We start from the raw sequence: 21,665 nt of genomic DNA on the forward strand, positions 1-21,665 counted from the left end.
CTGGGAGGGGGCAAGGGCGGGGCAATTCCGCCTCCGGCAGAGACATTTGGAAACCACGGCAACAGGCCCCTCCCCAGAAGATCAGCGAGAATAGCCGGCCAAGACCAAGTTTACCAATCAATGAGAACGGCAGAACTCCAGCGCTAGGGGACTACTGCACATAGAATTCACGGCTTTTTTACCATGATTCTTTAGTCTTTTAAAGTTAATTTTTTTAACTGTCTTTTTTGTCTTTTTATTTCTTTTTGAATTTTTCTTTTTCCCTTTTTCAACCAACATCTTATCAATCCCTTTTTTAAAAAAAAAAAATTTTTTTTATTTTTCATTTTTAGTCATATTCTATCCCTTCATAGTAGTTACCCATATTTTTAGCTTATATATATAAGTTGTTCTCTCTTTAAAATTTTGAGATAGTTTCTTCTAACAGATCAAAATATACCCTAAATCTCTAGTATATGGTTTTTTCCTACTCCCCTGCCTGATCACATTCTCTCCCTTTTTTTTTCTTTTTTCTTTTTTTTAAATCCTCTTCTTTCTTTTTTCAAACAACTTATCAAGTCCTTTTATAAAATTTTTTATAATTTCCATCTTTACAGTCATATTCCATCCCTTCATCATATCAACCCTTATTTTTGTACATATATAAGTTTTTCTTTCTTTAAAATTTTGGGAGGCACTTTCTTCTAACAGACCAAAATACACCCAAAATCTAGTATGTGGCACTGATCTATATACCAGCCTGATCATATTTGATCACATTCTGGTTTTTTTGTTGTTTTGTTTTGTTCTGTTTTTGTTTCTATTTATCTTCATCTTTTTCTTTTTTCTCTCTTTCCCTTTCTTTTCCCACTGCTTCAGGTCTTTTCTGATTTGTTTAGAGTATATTTTCTGGGGACGTTGTTACCCTGCTAGCATTTTGTTCTCTCATTAATCTATTCTCCTCTGCACAAAATGACAAGATGGAAAAAATCACCTCAACAAAAAGAACAAGAGGTAGTACCGACTGCCAGGGACCTACTCAATACGGACATTAGTACGATGTCAGATCTAGAGTTCAGAATCATCACTTTAAAGATACTAGCTGGACTTGAGAAAAGCATGGAAGTTATTAGAGAAACCCTTTCTGGAGAAGTAAAAGAACTAAAATCTAATCAAGTTGAAATCAAAAAGGCTATTAATGAGGTGCAATCAAATATGGGGCACTAACTGCTAGGATAAATGAGGCAGAAGAGGGAATCAGTGATATAGAAGACCAAATGATGGAAAATAAATAAGCTGAGAAAAAGAGAGATAAACAACTACTGGATCGTGAGGGCAGAATTCGAGAGATAAACGATACCATAAGACGAAACAACATTAGAATCATTGGGATCCCAGAAGAAGAAGAAAGAGAGAGAGGGGCAGAAGGTATATTGGAACAAATTATAGCAGAGAACTTCCCTAATTTGGGGAAGGAAACAGGCATCAAAATCCAGGAAGCACAGATAACCCCTCTCAAAATCAATAAAAATAGGTCAACACCCCGACATCTAATAGTAAAACTTTCGAGTCTCAGAGACAAAGAGAAAATCCTGAAAGCAGCTCGGGAGAAGAGATCTGTAACCTACAATGGTAGAAACATTAGATTGGCAACAGACCTATCCACAGAGACCTGGCAGGCCAGAAAGGACTGGCAGGATATATTCAGAGCACTAAATGAGAAAAATATGCAGCCAAGAATACTATATCCAGCTAGGCTGTCATTGAAAATTGAAGGAGAGATAAAAATCTTCCAGGACAAACAAAAACTAAAGGAATTTGCAAACACAAAACCAGCCCTACAAGACATCTTGAAAAGGGTCCTCTAAGCAGAGAGACCCTAAAAGCAACATAGACCAGAAAGGAACACAGACAATATACAGTAACAGTCACCTTACAGGCAATACAATGGCACCAAATTCATATCTTTCAATAGTTACCCTGAATGTAAATGGGCTAAATGCCCCAATCAAAAGACACAGGCTATCAGATTGGATTAAAAAACAAGACCCATCGATATGCTGTCTGCAAGAGACTCATTTTAGACCCAAAGACACCCCCAGATTGAAAGTGAGGGGGTGGAAAACCATTTACCATGCTAATGGACATCAAAAGAAAGCTGGGGTGGCAATCCTTATATCAGACAAATTAGATTTTAAACCAAAGACGTAATAAGAGATGAGGAAGGACACTATATCCTACTTAAAGGGTCTATCCAACAAGAAGATCTAACAGTTGTAAATATCTATGTCCCTAACATGGGAGCAGCCAATTATATAAGGCAATTAATAACAAAACCAAAGAAACACATCGACAACAGTACAATAATAGTGGGGGACTTTAACACCTCTCTCACTGAAATGGACAGATCGTCTAAGCAAAAGATAAACAAGGAAATAAAGACTTTAAATGACACACTGGACCAAATGGACTTCACATATATATTCAGAACATTCCATTCCAAAGCAACGGAATACACATTCTTCTCTAGTGCCCATGGAACATTCTCCAGAATCGATCACATCCTAGGTCATAAATCGGGTCTCAACCAGTACCAAAAGATTGGGATCATTCCCTGCCTATTTTCAGACCACAGTGCTTTGAAACTAGAACTCAATCACAAGAGGAAAGTCGGAAAGAACTCAAATACATGGAGGCTAAAGAGCATCCTACTGAAGAATGAATGGGTCAACCAGGAAATTAAAGAAGAACTAAAAAAACTCATGGAAACCAATGAAAACACAACTATTCAAAATCTTTGGGATGCAGCAAAGGCAGTCCTAAGAGGAAAGTATATAGCAATACAAGCCTTTCTCAAGAAACAAGAAAGGTCTCAAGTACACAACCTAACCCTACACCTAAAGGAGCTGGAGAAAAAACAGCAAATAAAGCCTAAACCCAGCAGGAGAAGAGAAATAATAAAGATCAGAGCAGAAATCAATGAAATAGAAACTAAAAGAACAGTAGAACAGATCAACAAAACTAGGAGCTGGTTCTTTGAAAGAATTAACAAGATTGATAAACCCCTGGCCAGACTTATCAAAAAGAAGAGAGAAATGACCCAAATCAACAAAATCATGAATGAAAGAGGAGAGATCACAACCAACACCAAAGAAATACAAACAATTATAAGAACATATTATGAGCAACTCTATGGCAGCAAATTAGATAACTTGGAAGAAATGGATGCATTCCTAGAGATGTATCAACTACCAAAACTGAACCAGGAAGAAATAGAAAACCTGAACAGACCTATAACCACTAAGGAAATTGAAGCAGTCATCAAAAATCTCCCAAAAAACAAAAGCCCAGGGCCAGATGGCTTCCCAGGGGAATTCTACCAAACATTTCAAGAAGAATTAATACCTATTCTTCTGAAACTGTTCCAAAAAATAGAAATGGAAGGAAAACTTCCAAACTCGTTTTATGAGGCCACCATTACCTTGATCCCAAAACCAGACAAAGACCCCATCCAAAAGGAGAATTACAGACTAATATCCTTGATGAACGTGGATGCAAAAATTCTCACCAAAATGCTAGCCAATAGGATACAACAGTACATTAAAAGGATTATTCACCACGACCAAGTGGGATTTATCCCTGGGCTGCAAGGTTGGTTCAACATCTGCAAATCAATCAACGTGATATAATACATTAACAAAAGAAAGAACAAGAATCATATGATCCTCTCAATAGATGCAGAAAAAGCATTTGACAAAGTACAGCACCCTTTCTTGATCAAAACTCTTCAGAGTATAGGCATAGAGGGTACATACCTCAATATCATAAAAGCCATCTATGAAAAACCTACAGCGAATATCATTCTCAATGGGGAAAAACTGAGAGCTTTCCCCCTAAGGTCAGGAACACGGCAGGGATGTCCACTATCACCACTGCTATTCAACATAGTATTGGAAGTCCTAGCCACAGCAATCAGACAACAAAAAGAAATCAAAGGCATCCAAATTGGCAAAGAAGAAGTCCAACTCTCACTCTTTGCAGATGATATGATACTTTATGTGGAAAACCCCAAAGACTCCACCCCAAAACTGCTAGAACTCATACAGGAATTCAGTAAAGTGGCAGGATATAAAATCAATGCACAGAAATCAGTGGCATTCCTATACACCAACAACAAGACAGAAGAAAGAGAAATTAAGGAGTCGATCCCATTTACAATTGCACCCAAAACCGTAAGATACCTAGGAATAAGCCTAACCAAAGAGGCAAAGGATCTGTACTCAGAAAACTATAAAATACTCATGAAAGAAATTGAGGAAGACACAAAGAAATGGAAAAACGTTCCATGCTCATGGATTGGAAGAACAAATATTGTGAAGATGTCAATGCTACCTAGAGCAATCTACACATTCAATGCAATCCCCATCAAAATACCATCCACTTTTTTCAAAGAAATGGAACAAATAATCCTAAAATTTGTATGGAACCAGAAAAGACCCCGCATAGCCAGAGGAATATTGAAAAAGAAAGGCAACGCTGGTGGCATCACAATTCCGGACTTCAAGCTCTATTACAAAGCTGTCATCATCAAGACAGTATGGTACTGGCACAAAAACAGACACATAGATCAATGGAACAGAATAGAGAGCCCAGAAATGGACCCTCAACTCTATGGTCAACTAATCTTCGACAAAGCAGGAAAGAATGTCCAGTGGAAAAAAGACAGTCTCTTCAACAAATGGTGTTGGGAAAATTGGATAGCCACATGCAGAAGAATGAAACTGGACCATTTCCTTACACCACACACAAAAATAGACTCAAAATGGTTGAAAGACCTCAATGTGAGACAGGAGTCCATCAAAATCCTAAAGGAGAACACAGGCAGCAACCTCTTCGACCTCAGCCACAGCAACTTCTTCCTAAAAACATCGCCAAAGGCAAGGGAAGCAAGGGCAAAAATGAACTATTGGGACTTCATCAAGATAAAAAGCTTTTGCAAAGCAAAGGAAACAGTCAACAAAACCAAAAGACAACCGACAGAATGGGAGAAGGTATTTGCAAATGACATATCAGATAAAGGGCTAGTATCCAAAATGTATAAAGAACTCATCAAACTCAACACCCAAAGAACAAAGAATCCAATCAAGAAATGGGCAGAAGACATGAATAGACATTTTTCCAAAGAAGACATCCAAATGGCCAACAGACACATGAAAAAGTGCTCAATATCGCTTGGCATCAGGGAAATCCAAATCAAAACCTCAATGAGATACCACCTCACACCAGTCAGAATGGCTAAAATTAACAAGTCAGGAAACGACAGATGTTGGCGGGGATGCGGAAAAAGGGGAACCCTCCTACACTGTTGGTGGGAATGCAAGCTGGTGCAGCCATTCTGGAAAACAGTATGGAGGTTCCTCAAAAAGTTGAAAATAGAGCTACCTTATGATCCAGCAATTGCACTACTGGGTATTTACCCCAAAGATACAAAAGTAGGGATCCGAAAGGGTACGTGCACCCCGATGTTTATAGCAGCAATGTCCACAATAGCCAAACTGTGGAAAGAGCCAAGATGTCCATCGACAGATGAATGGATAAAGAAGATGTGGTATATAGATACAATGGAATATTATGCAGCCATCAAAAGGAATGAGATCTTGCCATTTGCAACGATGTGGATGGAACTGGAGGGTATTATGTTGAGCGAAATAAGTCAAACAGAGAAAGACATGGATCATATGACCTCACTGATAGGAGGAATTCTTAATCTCAGGAAACAAACTGAGGGTTGCTGGAGTGGGGGGTGGGGTGGGAGGGATAGGGTGACTGGGTGATAGACACTGGGGAGGGTATGTGCTCTGGTAAGCGCTGTGAATTGTGCAAGACTGTTGAATCTCAGATCTGTACCTCTGAAACAAATAATGCAATATATGTTAAGAAAAAAAAAAAAGAAGAAGAAGAAGGTAGCAGGAGGGGAAGGATGAAGGGGGGGAAATCGGAGGGGTAGACGAACCATGAGAGACAATGGACTCTGAAAAACAAACTGAGGGTTCTAGAGGGGAGGGGGGTGGGAGGATGGGTTAGCCTGGTGGTGGGTATTGAGGAGGGCACATTCTGCATGGAGCACTGGGTGTTATGCAAAAACAATGAATCATGGAACACTACATCTAAAACTAATGATGTAATGTATGGGGATTAACATAATAAAAAAATTAAAAAAAAAAAAAAAAACACTGTCAGCACGCCGGGGGGGGGAAGAAAAAGAATGCACACTGAGTAATCACACTGAAAGGAATGTATAGCAGGATAAACTCATTGGCTGTTTTATATACACTATATATTTTTTAATATAGAATATATTCTATAAGACCACAATTCAGTATATATCTAAATATTTTTCTCAGAATATACTCATTTTATTTTTTTTGTAATATTGCTTAAAAATAAAAGTTTGGATCAAAAATATATCTTCAAATTTATAAAGACCTTTATATGACATGATGCTGGTTATTTCATTTCATTTTCACTTTAAAAAATGAAATAAAATGATGGAAACACTATTAAAATTTTAAAATCTGGGTCTTGATCATGGCTCTGTCTAGAGAAATTTGACCTAAGGAAGTCCTTGATGTGGCTCCGCTACAAATGTGTTCTGATTTCTTCCCGTTGCTTCTGCGTTTTTTATGCTGAAAAAAGAGAACAGTTACCAAAACCTCAGGTACTATCTTAATATATAATGGCTGTTATTAATTTGTTATATAAGTCCCTCAAAAGAACACTGAGCTTTCTTTAGTTTTCAAACTGTGTCTTGGGCAAGTGTAGTGGTAGGAGACTATGTACCTGATTCAAATTTTATTTCTTAAGTTTGTCCCCCCTCCACCCCAATTTTAGAGAGTACCATTCTTAGGCTAACTTGAGAATCTTCTCCATGTTATGCAGCTCCTTACAGAGAACATTGACTCAGTAGTTATTCTTGATGGGCAATTTTTTAAAAATCTCTCAATCTCTCATAGTTTAAGTGGACTTCCTCGCATTTTGTCTACCATATAGATGGAAAAGATCTACATAAAGATCTTCATATTTGAATATGGATTAAGTTGTCTGTCACCCTTTCCTATTTTTTGTCAGCTACTTACTAAGTTTATTAAAGCTCCAAACACCGTTTCAAGTGCCTCACATGTATTAACAAGTTCAAGTCTCATGATAGCCCTGTGAGGTAGTATTGTTATCCCAATTTAATAGGAAGCTGAAACACAGAAAGGTAAAGTGACGCTCAAGAATACCCAAGGAAAAAGTGGGGAAGCAGAAATTTGAATTTAGGCAGTTTTGAATTTAGGTAGTCTGGCTTTAAAACATCTATTGTCAACCACTATGTACATAGTTTCTAGAACCCCTAAATATGGTATTTCCCCCAATCTATTCAGGTTCTATACAGGTTGGAGTATTTTTCCATTTTGTAGGTTATTTGTGGCTCTCCTTTAAACCTCTTTCTTTCCTCCTTGCCCAGCTTTGTGGAATCCAATACTGCACACACTGAGAGTCTGAAGAATTTTGAGAAGGGTGAGACAGTCATCACGCAGTCTTACCTGTTGACTCACACTCCTGCTTCTGGAACTACAGACCTGCAGTGTGGACTCGCAGTTGAATTTTTTGAAATACCTATATGTAGCCTAGGTGTTAGCTGTCCCTACAGACCACACAGCCTCTGTTTGCCCTCTCTCAGTCTTGATGCAAAATGGCACCTCTTTGAATTGCTGAGAAAGAGTCTGCATCAGAAACATTGGTAATTGCACAGAAACAGAGGGGAAAGTTGGACCAAGAGCACACCCCCTACAGTCTGGAGTCTGGAGTCTGACTACCTGAGTCCAAATCCCAATTCTACACCTTTCTCACTCAATGACATTGGCAAATTACTTAACTTCTCTCTGACTCAGTTTTCTCATCTCTAAAATGGGGAAAATAATGTAAATACTATCTTATAGTGTGGTTGTGAGGATTAAGTCAGTTGATCTATGCAGAGCACTTAGAAAGTGCTGAGGACACCAAAGAGTACAATGTTAGCCATTTTTGTTCACTTAATTGTTACTATTAATTCTCCTCTCTTCTGTGTGACATCAACTGGCTGGCTTCTATTTCCACCTTCCTAAGCAACCCTTATTATGCAGAGTACTTGGGCTTTTTCCTAGATTCCACCACCACTACAAACCCCAACCCTTCGCAGTTCATTAAAGGTCTTCCAGTGAACCAGAATCCACCCTCTCTAAAAATCTGGGGAATTATAAAGAATGAGAAAGCTGTCACACATAGAGACCTCTTTCTCCCATCTTTCCATGGCTTGTTCAGCTTCACTATCCCACTTCCATCCTTAAAGACCTCACTTTTATTCAAGCGATTGTAATTGGTTGAGATTCTTTTCCAAGTGCAGCACAGAGTATCCTGTGTTGAACACAAAGATGTACCACCTAGAATCCCTTAAAGGAAGGCTGTGTTGCACCCAATGTTGGGTGTGCAGTCAGTGAACAGCCTTCACCATCAGCCACTTCGTGGATTACTTTAGCTGCAGGGGATCATTTTGCCCAAGGTCATGCCAGGTTAGCAGGAGAGTGGTACGCATCCAACGACCGATAAAGAGAATGTAAAGGCTCGAGCTTCTCAGCCCAACACAGTGCAATTTGGGCAGACCATTTGCACTCCAAAGTTTTCCCATGGAGTTAGCTGAGGCTATAGGACCTGTATCATAGTGTGACGCCCCCCTCAACCGCATCCTGCTTCAACCGCATCCTGCTTCCTCCGCCTCCTCTCCATAGGTGTTCATACCAAGGACATTCCCTAGTAAATATCCAGCACGCTAAATTTTGTCTGAGTCTGCTTTTCAGAGACCCCAACCTGTGCCACACTCTAAACTTAGTGTATAAATGGAGTGAATGATAGCTAACGCTTTCTGAGCACTTATGCTAAGCACCATGACCCGCATCATGCATATGGTATCTCATTTAATTTTCATAGTGTATGGAAGTACATACTATTACTATCTCCCTGTTATAGATGAGAAAACAAAGACACAAAGTTATACTTTGGAGGTAGAATTTGAACTCAGACCATGACTCCAGAACCTACGTTCTTAACCATCATACTACATTCTATCCCATCATATTATCTACTTTAAAAAAATTATTTTTAAGTAATCTCTACACCCAACGTGGGGCTCAAAACTGCAACCCTGAGATCAAGAGTCACATGCTCTACTGACTGAGCCAGCCAGGTGTCCCCATAATATCTACTTTTTAAGTGAAATATTAAACCATATCTTATAAACCATAAACATATAATAGATACAATTTAGGGAAACATAGTGACTGACAGAATCACTTCATTATCTGGTGAAATTTACACCTCTCTCTAGAGATAAAACCTGGCAAAAAGATTTGAAGCTCTGTTAGAAAGAATACCTTTCTAATAACAAAGGCAAGCTGCGGTTCTGATTTTCCTAACTCGAATGTACATGCAACTAGACATTTAAAATCTCTGCCAATGCCAATTCTATAAAATTGGCAAAGGTTCTAATATCTGAAAATACTGTAAAGCCCAGAGTATTTTGCTCCATGTCTCCTCTGAAAGAGTCTTTATCTCTGGCAGTTCATTATCTGTCCATTGTTCAACAGATGATTCAAACTGTGGTTGCATAGTGTAATACTTGCTGTTTGAAATAGAACATCTTCGTGGGCAGATTCCAGTGAAATCTTTCTCTTTGGAAATAGTCCCAAAGAATTAGATTTTCTATCGTTAGCTGGTAGGTTCCAAAGACCAAAGGTTTGCTCCTCTGAAATATTTGCATTAGTCTTGGATAGGCAACTTGACAGAGAGGAAATGAAGTGTTTTTCTGTTCTGGAAACGTAGCCAACTTTCTATCTCTGTCTTCACCTCTAAGTACTAATTGTTACTGAATCAGCAGCTCTGATTTTTGAGTCATGTGGTTATTCTTGAAGTAACTATTTGACCTTTGCCATCCACACCCCCCGCCCCCCGCCGGGGAGATCAATGTATATTAGATGATTGGACTATAATTTAAGCTCAGATTTAGTTCTAAGCAACGAATCTTTTGCCTTTGTATCATGTTATTTCATTAATGCCCCTAGGAAAGTGGCACAAACATCAAAATTTACAACAGTCTCAACATCTGCCTTAAATCTTTCACAGTGTTCAGGGAGGAATGTAAATATATATGTGCATCCTAAAAATTACTTTTTAATATGAAATAAAATATAAATAACACAAACAAGTGGGATGGATGGATAAAGTCAATATAATTCACATAGCTATGTCTCCCATAATTAGAAAGTTGTTTAAGGGAGCCTGGGTGGCTCAGTCGTTAAGCGTCTGCCTTCGGCTCAGGTCATGATCCCAGGGTCCTGGGATCGAGCCCCGCATTGGGCTCCCTGCTCCGTGGGAAGCCTGCTTCTCCCTCTGCCCGTGCTTGTGTTCCTGCTCTTGCTATCTCTTTCTCTGTGTCAAATAAATAAATAAAATCTTTAAAAAAAAAAGGAAAGTTTTTTAAGTGCTCTATATTTGTTTCAAATCTTAAATATAAGCATATGAGTTTAAACAAACAAACAAAAAAACCCCAAACCAAACAAATTAAAGCATGGTCTCGTGGTTTCTTCAAGGCATCAACTCTCCTCAAAACAATACAAACAGCACAATGAAGTCAAAATATGTAAATAGTATAAACAGAAATGTGTAAAGCCAGAAAGCAGCTGAACAGAAAAAGTTTGGAATTAAGGTGCTGGGATAATCAGCAAGCCTGGTAAAGTCCATTTTTCAGACAGTATGAGGTCATGCTTAAGATAGCAAAATACTTCTGGCGCCTTTCATCTGAGGTTCTCCAAGTGCTTTGCTGACATTATCTAATAGCAAATATTATTACCCCCATTTTATAGGTGGAGAAACTAAGATACCAAGAGATTAAATAACTTACTTAAGCATGTACAATGAGTCAGTGGTGGAACCAGAAATTTATTTCAGGAATCTAATCTACTTTTCTGTTCGTATCACTAGGTCAGCTTTCCAGATCCAAAAGACATTTATTGGTGTAAATTTGTATTAAATGTACTTTTAAAACCAATATTATCTTCTGTAAACAATTAAATGAAAATGCTTTTGTTGGAAGTCATGGTTGCTTTTCATGGGAGAAATTTAAGAGGTGATTCAAAAATAAATTATCTCAGATTCAAAAAAGTAGCCACATTAGGTTTAGGTTATTTAGTAGAACCTATGTTAGGTATCTAATATAGAACCATACCAAATTATGTCAGTTAGTATCCAATGTCCTAATGGTTATTCTGTGTGTGTGTGTCCTACATTATTTTTAGTAAGGTAGACATGAACAGAAAAGGTTTAGGGATTATTCTATACTTTCTACTCCCACTCAGAACTGTCCCTGAAAATTCTGTAATTTCTATGGGAACAAATTATGAGGGGAGAGGGTGGTTCTTGTTTGTTCTCCTTTCAAGACTGTTCCTTTGATTTTAGTCCTAATCTCTAAGCTCCTTTAACTCTTTTATAGTCTGCTTTATGAACACAAACTTTTCAGTGCAGAGTTGGTATTACTACTTCTGACAAAAATCACAAGAACAGGGGTGCCTGGGTGGCTCAGTTGGTTAAGCGACTCATTCTTGGTTTTGGCTCAAGTCATGATCTCAGGGCTGTGAGATCGAGGCCCATGTCAAGCTCCATGCTGAGAATGGAGTCTGCTTGAGATTTTCTCTCCCTCTCCGTCTGCCACTCCCACTTGTGCTCTCTCTTTCTCTAAAATAAATAAATCTTTTTTAAAAATCACAAATACAAATTGTTATATTTATATATACTGATATCAAATACTTGTGCTAGAAGTAAACTAATCACAGGACAAAAAGTTTGATAGTATTAACTGCATGTGAACTCTAACTACATTTCAAAATGGAGAATTCATAAATTTCTCCTTCATTTTGGCCTGAGCTCAGGATTAAAGTTACTGATGAGAGATCAGGTTAATTTAGGGCAGAGAGCTGCATTTATTTAAACATCCACAGATATACACGTCCTTTCTTTTATCACCTGTGTGGTATGGTTAAAAGGTTACCAGATAGTTGGGCAAAGAGAGGAATCATGAACCCAGCAAACAGAACTATTTCTCCCTTAGTCACCCCTACCTTATTTGTTCAGCCAACGCACAGAAATCCACTGCCCAGTGGGGTTTTTTGTTTGTTTTTGTCAGAGAGAGAGAGAGAGAGAGCACGAGAACACAAGCAGGGGGAGCAGAAGGAGGAGCAGCCTCCCTGCTGAGCAAGGAGCCTGATGTGGGACTCGATCCCAGGACCCTGGCATCATGACCTCAGCCGAAGGCAGACGCTCAACCGACTGAGCCACCCAGGCGTCCCCTCCAGTGTTCTTTCTACAACTGCTTAGAGTGGCCACACTGTGTAGCAGAACAGGCACACCTTCTGGACTCAGAAGATGGAAGTTTCACATGTAGTTCTTCCAGTCTTCAGCCCGTGACCGAAAGCAAGCCACGTCATGGCTCCAGGCTTCAGCTTCCTCATCTCTGAGGGAGGGGTTGTGGTGATACTGCATTAAGGTTTTGTTGAGCATTAAGCAAGACAATGTGTGTGAATTACTGAGGTTACTAAAGGTTGTACAAGAGTTATTTATATATATAGAGAGAGAGACATATGTTATATTAGTTATATGTATTAGTTATAACCATTTATATACGTAAAATAATTATCAGCACGTGTTAGGACAGTATATATGTTTGCACAAATTTTTCCATCCATGCTTAATCTGTGCAGTCACTTGTATTTCCAAAACCAACTCTCTCTTCACCATCGCTCTTCTTCCCGCCTGTCCATTTTTCTGTCTGGCGGCTCCAGCTGCTTTTTGCCCCCTTATAACATTTGGCTCAGGCAGTAGGATTTGTAAGCAAATGCTCACATGTTCTCATTTCTTGTTTCAACAGGTGGGGAGCACCCAATCCTGGGATTCCAGGAGTGTTTTTTAGTGGCTGATAAGCCCCATTAAAACCTGTGGGTCTTCTTCCACGCTGGGCACCCAGCTGCCTTTTTCTATTTTTGGAAGGGCCACAGAAAATCTCCTGTCAAGAGTTTAAAACTTTCCACAGCCTGAAAATAGGGTGGTTCACCCCTTGCAAAATATAACCTGGTCTGGTTACATGTAACCTTATTCTGACTTATATTCTTCAGCAATTTTTTTTTAATTGCAGCTGTCTTGCTCTGCAATGTTCCACTGCATATTTCATTTGTATTATTGGTCCATAAAACAGCATTGAAACAGAGAGATGCTCTAAAAAGAGACACTCTTCCCTTTAAGAGTGTTCTGAGAAAAAGGGCTTGCCTTTGTACAGTAAAGGGATTTCCATGCCTGTTAGCTAAGCTATTTAAAAGAAATGCCAATAGGGAAAATACTAAAAAGAAGGCACTCAACATTAAAAGAGACTAACCTTTGAAGGTGCATGGAGGTAAAAATAGGAAAATAGAATTTTTAAAGCTTAAAAAATTTCAAAATCACCCATTTCAGAAGTACTCTTGTTCTTAACAAGTATAAAACTTAATTTGTGGAAAATGGCAGACTCGGGACTTAGATTTAGACATATTGGTTGTTTCATTCACAAATCTTGTTGAGGAATTCTAAGAAGATGAAAGCAAATCATAGTAATAAAATGATCAAAAGTCAGCCTCACCTAATCCAGACCCACTCCCCAACACCAGAGTCTATTATTTTTATGTACTGTTATATACTGATATATAAATATATATATATATACCTAGAGAATACGTCTAGAATTATTTTGATTTTTATTTACATAAAAGTCAGACGGCAGACATCGTTTAAGCAAGTTTTTTTTTTACACTCCACAACGTTTTTATTAAAAAATTTGGGGGGATGTACCCATTGTTTCCAACGTCTCACAATTACTACAATAAATTAATCTATGATTTTAAGCCTCTATATTTAAAAAAAAAAATCAGCCTCAGGTTTGTTTTAAATCCTAGTTTGCTTTTGACCTTATCAGAAATAGAAAAAGGAAGAAACGCACTAACCCCACTGCTTTGCTCTACTCCAACAGCACTTCAGTACTCATTGTAAGGGAGGGATTAACCACCAAAAAAAGTGTGGATTTGAAGTAATTTTCCAGATAATTCAATCCCCAAAAAGCTACTTTGAACTGAACAACCATATATCTAAGGAGTGGACTTTGTTCTTTCTCAAATTTTCACCTAATTCTCCTAGTCTACTTCATTGGTAGAATGAATTCATCCATCTATCCATTCAGTGAGTTTTTCACTAACTGTTAGACCTAAAGGCACAGCACTCTGTTAAACAGGTTTTATTTACATTATTTGTTTTTATTTTTTAAATTTCAGTATAATTAACATAGTGTTAAATTAGTTTCAGGTATACAAAATAGTTATTCAGCAATTCTGTTTTTCCTTTTAAGATTTTATTTATTTATTTGACAGAGACACAGCGAGAGAGGGAACACAAGCAGGGGGAGTGGGCAGGCTTCCCACAGCAGGGAGCCAATGCCTGGCTCGATGCAGGGCTCGATGCGGGGCTTGATCCCAGGAACCTGGGATCATGACCTGAGCCGAAGGCAGAAGCTTAATGATTGAGCCACCCAGGCATCCCAACAATTCTACACCTTATTCAATGCTCACATCACAGTAAGTGTGCTCTTAATCCCCATCACCTATTTCACCCATCCTCCACCCAACTCCCCTCTGGTAATCACCAGTTTATTCTCTATAACTAAGAGTCTGGTTTTTTGTTTTGTTTGTTTTGTTTTGTTTTTAGAGAGAGAGAGAGCATGAGCTGAAGGAGGGGCAGAGGGAGAATCTCCAGCAGACTTTGCGATGAACGCAGAGCCCAATGTAGTCTCTATCCCAGGACCCTAAGATCATGACCAGAGCTGAAATCAAGGTTGGGGTGCTTAATCAACTGAGCCACCCAGGTGCCCCAGTCTGGTTTTTTTAAACAGGTTTGTTTTATTTGTGATCATGAAGAAGGGGCGTGCCCTTTGTTAAGGACATGTTTATCCTTTTCATGTTAACTTTACACAACACAGGATGTGCTTCCTAAATTCTAGCTACCTTTACCAACCAGTATGAATGAGTAACTCAAAAACAGGGTGGGAGAAAGTGTAGATCCTACTGCCGATTTAACTGCTTGTCCTACAGTCCCATTACATCTTGAAGCCATATCCTATACCTCAAGAAAAAGATACATACCCTAAAATCAGAATCCCTACTAACGTTAGGTCCATTCGGGTTACTTTCCTTGTTCTAGAGTCACAGGGCAAGTCATTGTGAATAGAGGGTTTGTAATCAGGTCTAGGCTGGATGAATAATGCCCTGCCACTCAATATGAAAGTTTCAAGCCCTTATAAACCCTGAGGTGTTTTATCACAAGGATTTCATTCTTAACAACTGGTTTGTGCAAAATCAATATTAATTGTATTTAGAGCTTATTTTGAGTGGGGTTTTTTGTTTTTGTTTTTTTAAGACAGAGAGAGAACACATGCACACAAGAGTGGTAGGGAGAGGCAGAGGGAGAGAGAATCTTTTTTTGTGGCGGGGAGAGAATCTTAAGCAGGCTTCACACTCAGCACAAAGCCCCAAGTGAGACTCAATCTCACAACCCTGAGATCATAACCTGAGCCAAAATCAAGAGTCAGATACCTAACCGACTGAGCCACCCAGTCACCCCTGAAGTGGAGTTTTAAGATCTTTTTTAATGTTAGAAAATAAATTCCCAGGCCATCTAAATACAAGTTTGTGCTTACTTAGGCTTGTTTGCTGCTAAATTCATTTGAAAATCTCTGATCTTTTTCTTAAGAGTGATGTCTTGACTTTCCCAGATAAGGATAAACCTTTTACCTAGGGGTAAAGCAGAACCAATCTGTTTTAATATCTCTACACAGGAGGTTGTAAGTAAAGTAAGTGAAGTAAAGGGCTCTGTTTTAGCTTCACTAGACCTGTTTTATTGGAATTTCTTTTCTTCCAAGCTACGGCATTTTGCAATGGTCAGGTAACTTTTTACGTTAAAGAAGAATGAGATTATGAGCCACAAATGAGCTCAATTCCCAAGTTCCTCTTTTTCAGTGAGGTAGACAAACATTACTTGCTGCCTTATTGGTATATTTTATCTGTGACTATGAATGACTGAATCCTCAAAGAACTTTTAGGTACATTCTACATTATGTATTTCTGGCAGCAATATGCTTCATAATATGCCCTCTCAAAGAATCTCAAAATCTCAGGGCAATTCTGCTGAGCTGAGTCATGGTCTCAGGACTGATTAAGTGACACCAAGCATGAGAAACACAATATTGTTAAGCATAGACTTATATCTACAAGTTTGTCCAGTAAAAAAGAGACTCTGCTGAGATGGTCCAGTGTGTTCTTACCATAGGTAAATTCTTGCCCTGTTTTTCATTTAGGGCTGTAAGGATGATTAAACCAGTGGGCCAAAGCCCACTGCAAACCCTGTAATAATATCATACCTAATTCTCAGCTGACATTTAGTCTGCACTGCTTTGGTTGTTTAAGTATTAAAATAGTTCTGCACTAAATGACATATCTGATAAAGAGTATCCAAAATATATAAAGAACTTATAAAACTCAACACTCAAAAAACAAATAACCCAGTTAAAAAATGGGCAGAAGACATGAATAGACATTTTCCCAAAGAAGACATCCAGATGGCCCACAGACACATGAAAAGATGCTCAACATCACTCATCATCAAGGAAATACAAATCAAAAGTACAATGAGATACCACCCCCCCCATCTGTCAGAATGGCTAAAATCAACCACACAAGAAACAACAGGTGTTGGTGAGGATGTGGAGAAAGGGGAACCCTCCTGCAATGTTGGTGGGAATGCAAACTGGTGTGGCCACTGTGGAAAATAGTATGGAGGTTCCTCAAAAAGTTGAAATAGGACTACCCTATAATCCAGCAATTGCACTACTAGATATTTACCCTAAGAATACAAAAAATACTAATTCGAAAGGTTACATGCACCCCAATGTTTATAGCAGCAGCATCTACAATAGCCAAATTATGGAAAGAGCCCAAATGTCCATCAACTGATGAATGGATACAGAAGATGTGGTGTACATATGCAATGAAGTATTACTCAGCCATAAAAAAAGAATGAAATCTTTCCATTTGCAAGCTAGAGAGTACTATGCTGAGTGAAATAAGTCAGAGAAAGACAAATACCATATGATTTCACACATATGTGGAATTTAAGAAACAAAACAAATGATCATAAGGAAAAAGAGAGAGAGAGAGGCAAACCAAGAAACAGGCTCTTAACTGTAGAGAACAAACTCATGGTTACCAGGGGAGAGGTAAATGGGGGGGGGTGGGGGAAATAGCTGATGGGGATTAAGGAGTGCACTTGTGATGAGCACCGGCTGTTGTATGTAAGCATTTGCTCACTAAATTGTACACCTGAAACTAATATTACACTGTATGTCAACTAACTGGAATTTAAAGAAAAACTTAAAAAAAAAAAATTAGTTCTGCACTGGTTGCTAAATAGCTGCTGTCCCTTAGCAAACTGATTCCCAAGATCTAACAACTAAGACGTTTATTCTGGCCAAAAAGGTAGGTCTCTAACCCTGCTCCATTCTGCTTGGCTTCCAACCTTACTGGTTATTGTAAAGTTTTAGTGTCACTCCTGCCTAAAACAAATGTGAAAATAAAAGTGAATGACATAACCAGGGTGTGTGTGTGTGTGTGTGTGTGTGTGTGTGTAAAGAGAGAGAGACAGAGAGATGTAGGTTGGATCAACAATGCCCTGCTACTCAAATATGAAAGTTTCTTTTCTGTTTTATCACAAGGTTTTCATTCTCAGCAACTGGTTTATGCAAAAAAAATGTTAATTTACTTATAGATTATTTGGAATGGGAATTTTAAGATTTTTTAAGGTTAGACTTTTTAATATTTTTAAGTATTGTATGCATTAATGATATATGATAAATATATCACATGTGATATATTTATATTTTATATTTATATGTATATTTATATGTCATATATGACATAATATATTAAAATATATGATATATTTATGTTATGTTTAAAATATAAATATATGATATTTATATGTTATGATACATAAAATATCATAAATAAAACCTATACTTTATATATTTTTATAAATATATCATATATTTATATTTTATATATCTATCTTTTACTCTTCCATTTTGGCTGTTCTTCCTCCTATTCTCTACATGTATTTTAAAATTCTCATTTATTTATTTATTTATTTTTTATTATTTTTAAAGATTTTATTTATTTATTTGACAGAGAGAGAGCACAAGCATGCGGAGTGGGAGAGGGAGAAGCAGGCTCTCTGCTGAGCAGGGAGCTCAATGCAGGGCTTGATCCCAGGACCCTGGGATCATGACCTGAGCCGAAGGCAGACGCTTAACCGACTGAGCCATCCAGGCGCCCCTGATTCTCATTTATCTTTATGTTTAAAATATATTATTTAATATTTTGGAAATATAAAAGCTAAGAAGAATAACAATACAAACATCCACACCTAGCTTGAGAAATAAAACATTACCACCAACACTGTTTAAGTTTCTCGTGTCCACATATTAATTCCCCTTCTGCTACCTCAGACGTAATTATATTTCTGAACTTACTCTTTTTTATTCTTTGGCATTTAAAAATATTTTGCTACATTTGTATGTATTCTTAAATAACATTTACCAATACTGCACATGTTTTTAAGCTTTATGGAAGTGGTATCATACCGTTTATCTACTTTTGTAATTTGCTTTTTAATTTTTACTTAAGTTTTATTTTTTTTAAAGATTTGTTTTTAACTTATTAATTTGAGAGAGTGAGCAAGAGAGAGGAGAGAGGCAGAAGCAGACTTCCGGCTGCAAAGGGAGCCCCACTCTGGGATCATGACCTGAGCCGAAGGCAGGCGCTCAACTGACTGAGGTACTCTGGCGCCCCTGTATTTCACGTTTTAAAAACTATATTTGTGAGATTTATTCTTTAACTTATTTTCATTGCTATTTGGTGTTTCACTGTTTAATTTTCCTCTGCTTGCTTACTCATTCTCCTACTGATGGACATATTATTTTCTATTTTTTCTATTATAAACAATGCTTCCGTAAAAATTCTTGTATTTGTCTCCTTGTGCACCTGGATTTTTTTATGTGAGTTAGCTATTTAATACAAATCTGAGATGGGATAAGGAGCTTGGGTCAGAATATAAATCAGTATACCATCTCCTTCGTCAAGAAAATCTTACCTCAAAAAAAGTGTCAGCTCACCTGAAATGTGCTTAGTGATGTGTTTGATTTATATAATTGGACAAGCTCTTCATCTTATTGTGGTCCAGTAACAATGAGTTTGAGAATGTGAACCACTTTCAGTGAAATTGTTGGGTCATAGGCACATCTTCAGCTTCACTGCATATTTCCAAACTGTTTTCCCAAATCGTTATACCAATTTATACAGCTATCAGAAGTGCATAAAAATTCTCATTGCTTCATGTCATTGCCAACATGTGGTATTATCAGACCTTTTAATTTTTGCCAATCTGGTAGGAGTGAGATGGTTTTTCATTATGGTTTTATTTTGTCTCTCCCTAATTGCTAGTGATCAGAACATCTTACCATTTAAAATTTTTTAAAATTATTTTTTATTGGGATATAATTGACATAAACATTGTGTTAGTTTTAGGTGTACAGCATAATGGTTTGATATATGTGTATATTTTGATCATACAGTATTTGTCTTTCTCTGTCTGATTTACTTCACTTAGCATAATGTCCTCAAGTTTTATCCATGTTGTGGCAAATGGTTGCCATTTTTAAAAATTGGTTTTTAGGTTTGTTTTTTTTTTTAAAGATTTTATCCTTAAGTAATTTCTACCCCAACGTGGGGCTTGAACTTACAACCCTGAGATCAAGAGTCGCATGCTCCACTGACTGAAACAGCCAGGCACCCCAGTTTTTTGTTTTGTTTTGTTTTAATCACTGAACTTTTCTGAACTGTTGCTACTAATCTGCAATTATTTTCTGCATTTGTACGTTTTTTTTATTCAATGTTCCAAAGGTGGACCATGTCGCCTTACTGCTTTTTATTTATTATTATTGTTATTATTATTTTTTTGATGGTGGTATTTTTATATTTATTTATTTAATTTTAAACCCAGTATAGTTACCATACAGTGTTATATTAGTTTCAGGTGTACAGTATAGTGATTCAACAATTCTATACATTACTCAGTGCGCATCATGATAAAGGTACTCTTAATTCCCTTCACCTATTTCACCCACTCCCTTCTGGTAACCATCTATTTATTCTCTCTAGTTGAAGGTTTGTTTTTTTGGTCTCTCTCTCTCTCTTTTTTTTTTTCTCTTTGTTCATTTGTTTCGTTTCTTAAATTCCACAAATGAGTGAAATCATACGGTATTTGCCTTTCTCTGACTTATTTCACTCAGCATTTAACTCTCTAGATCCGTCTATGTTGTTGCAAATGGCGGGATTTCATTCTCTTTTATGACTGAGTAATACCGCATTGTATGTACACCACATCTTCTTCTCCATACACCTATCAGTGGACACTTGGGCTGCTTCCATATTTTGGCTACTGTATGTAATTCTGCAATAAACATAGGGGTGCGTATGTCTTTTCAAATTAGTTTTTTTGTGTTCTTTGAGTAAATACCCAGAAGTAGAAGTACTAGATTATATGATAATTCTATTTTTCATTTTTTACTCTTTTCTACAGTGGCCGTACCAGTTTCCTTATGGCTTTTTAAATCTCCTCCTCCTTCTCTCCCTTTTTTGACCATTCCTTCTTGCCTGTGGAATGTTATTGATGCTCCTGTGACTGCCCCTCCTTCAGCTGGGCACTCCCAATGTCCCCTCATCTTCTGCCCCCAGCCAAATACACTTCTTTCTCTGGGTTCCACTCACCCTGGCAGGCCACTCTTCTAGTAGGATTCCTTCTATTTTAACTTCTTCTTTTTTTTTTTTTAAGGAAAATACCTAATCTTTATTTTAAAATACTTATTTTTAAATGGTTAATATTTTCACATGGTTCAAAATTCTTAAAGTATAAAAGAGTACATCTGATAAATCTCCCTCATACTCCCAGTCATCAATTTCCTTCCACACAGACACCCAGCATTAGCAGTGTCTTCTGCATCCATGTAGAGATAGCTTATACATGTACAAGCAAATATTATATATCTCTCCACCTTTTCTTAACTCAAATAGTAGGGTACTATTTACATGGGTTCTGACTTCAGGTTCTGTTATCTTTGACTTCTCTTTTGGAGCAGGAACACTTAACTTGATGGATACCATTCTCTACTTGGCTGCTGAGGCTTCTGTATCTTTTTCAGACTGAATCTAGCCTCTGGTTCCTCTGGCTTCCAAATTCTGGTGCACACATCAAACTTTACATGTTGTCTCCTCAAAGCCCTTCTCATTAGTTTGAGGTAAAGAAGCAGCTACCTATGCACCCCTCTGCCTATTCTCTCCAAAAACCTTCCTCTCAAATCGTGTGAATCTACAATCTCTCAAGCCTTTCATATCACTGACCAGGTTGAAGGGTCTTGAGAGAGCAGCCAAGAATTG

The sequence above is a fragment of the Mirounga angustirostris genome, unplaced genomic scaffold (assembly GCF_029215605.1).
Source record: "Mirounga angustirostris isolate CCGP_5_RB_7025 unplaced genomic scaffold, mMirAng1.0.hap1 SCAF_6, whole genome shotgun sequence".
Classification (NCBI taxonomy): Eukaryota; Metazoa; Chordata; class Mammalia; order Carnivora; family Phocidae; genus Mirounga; species Mirounga angustirostris.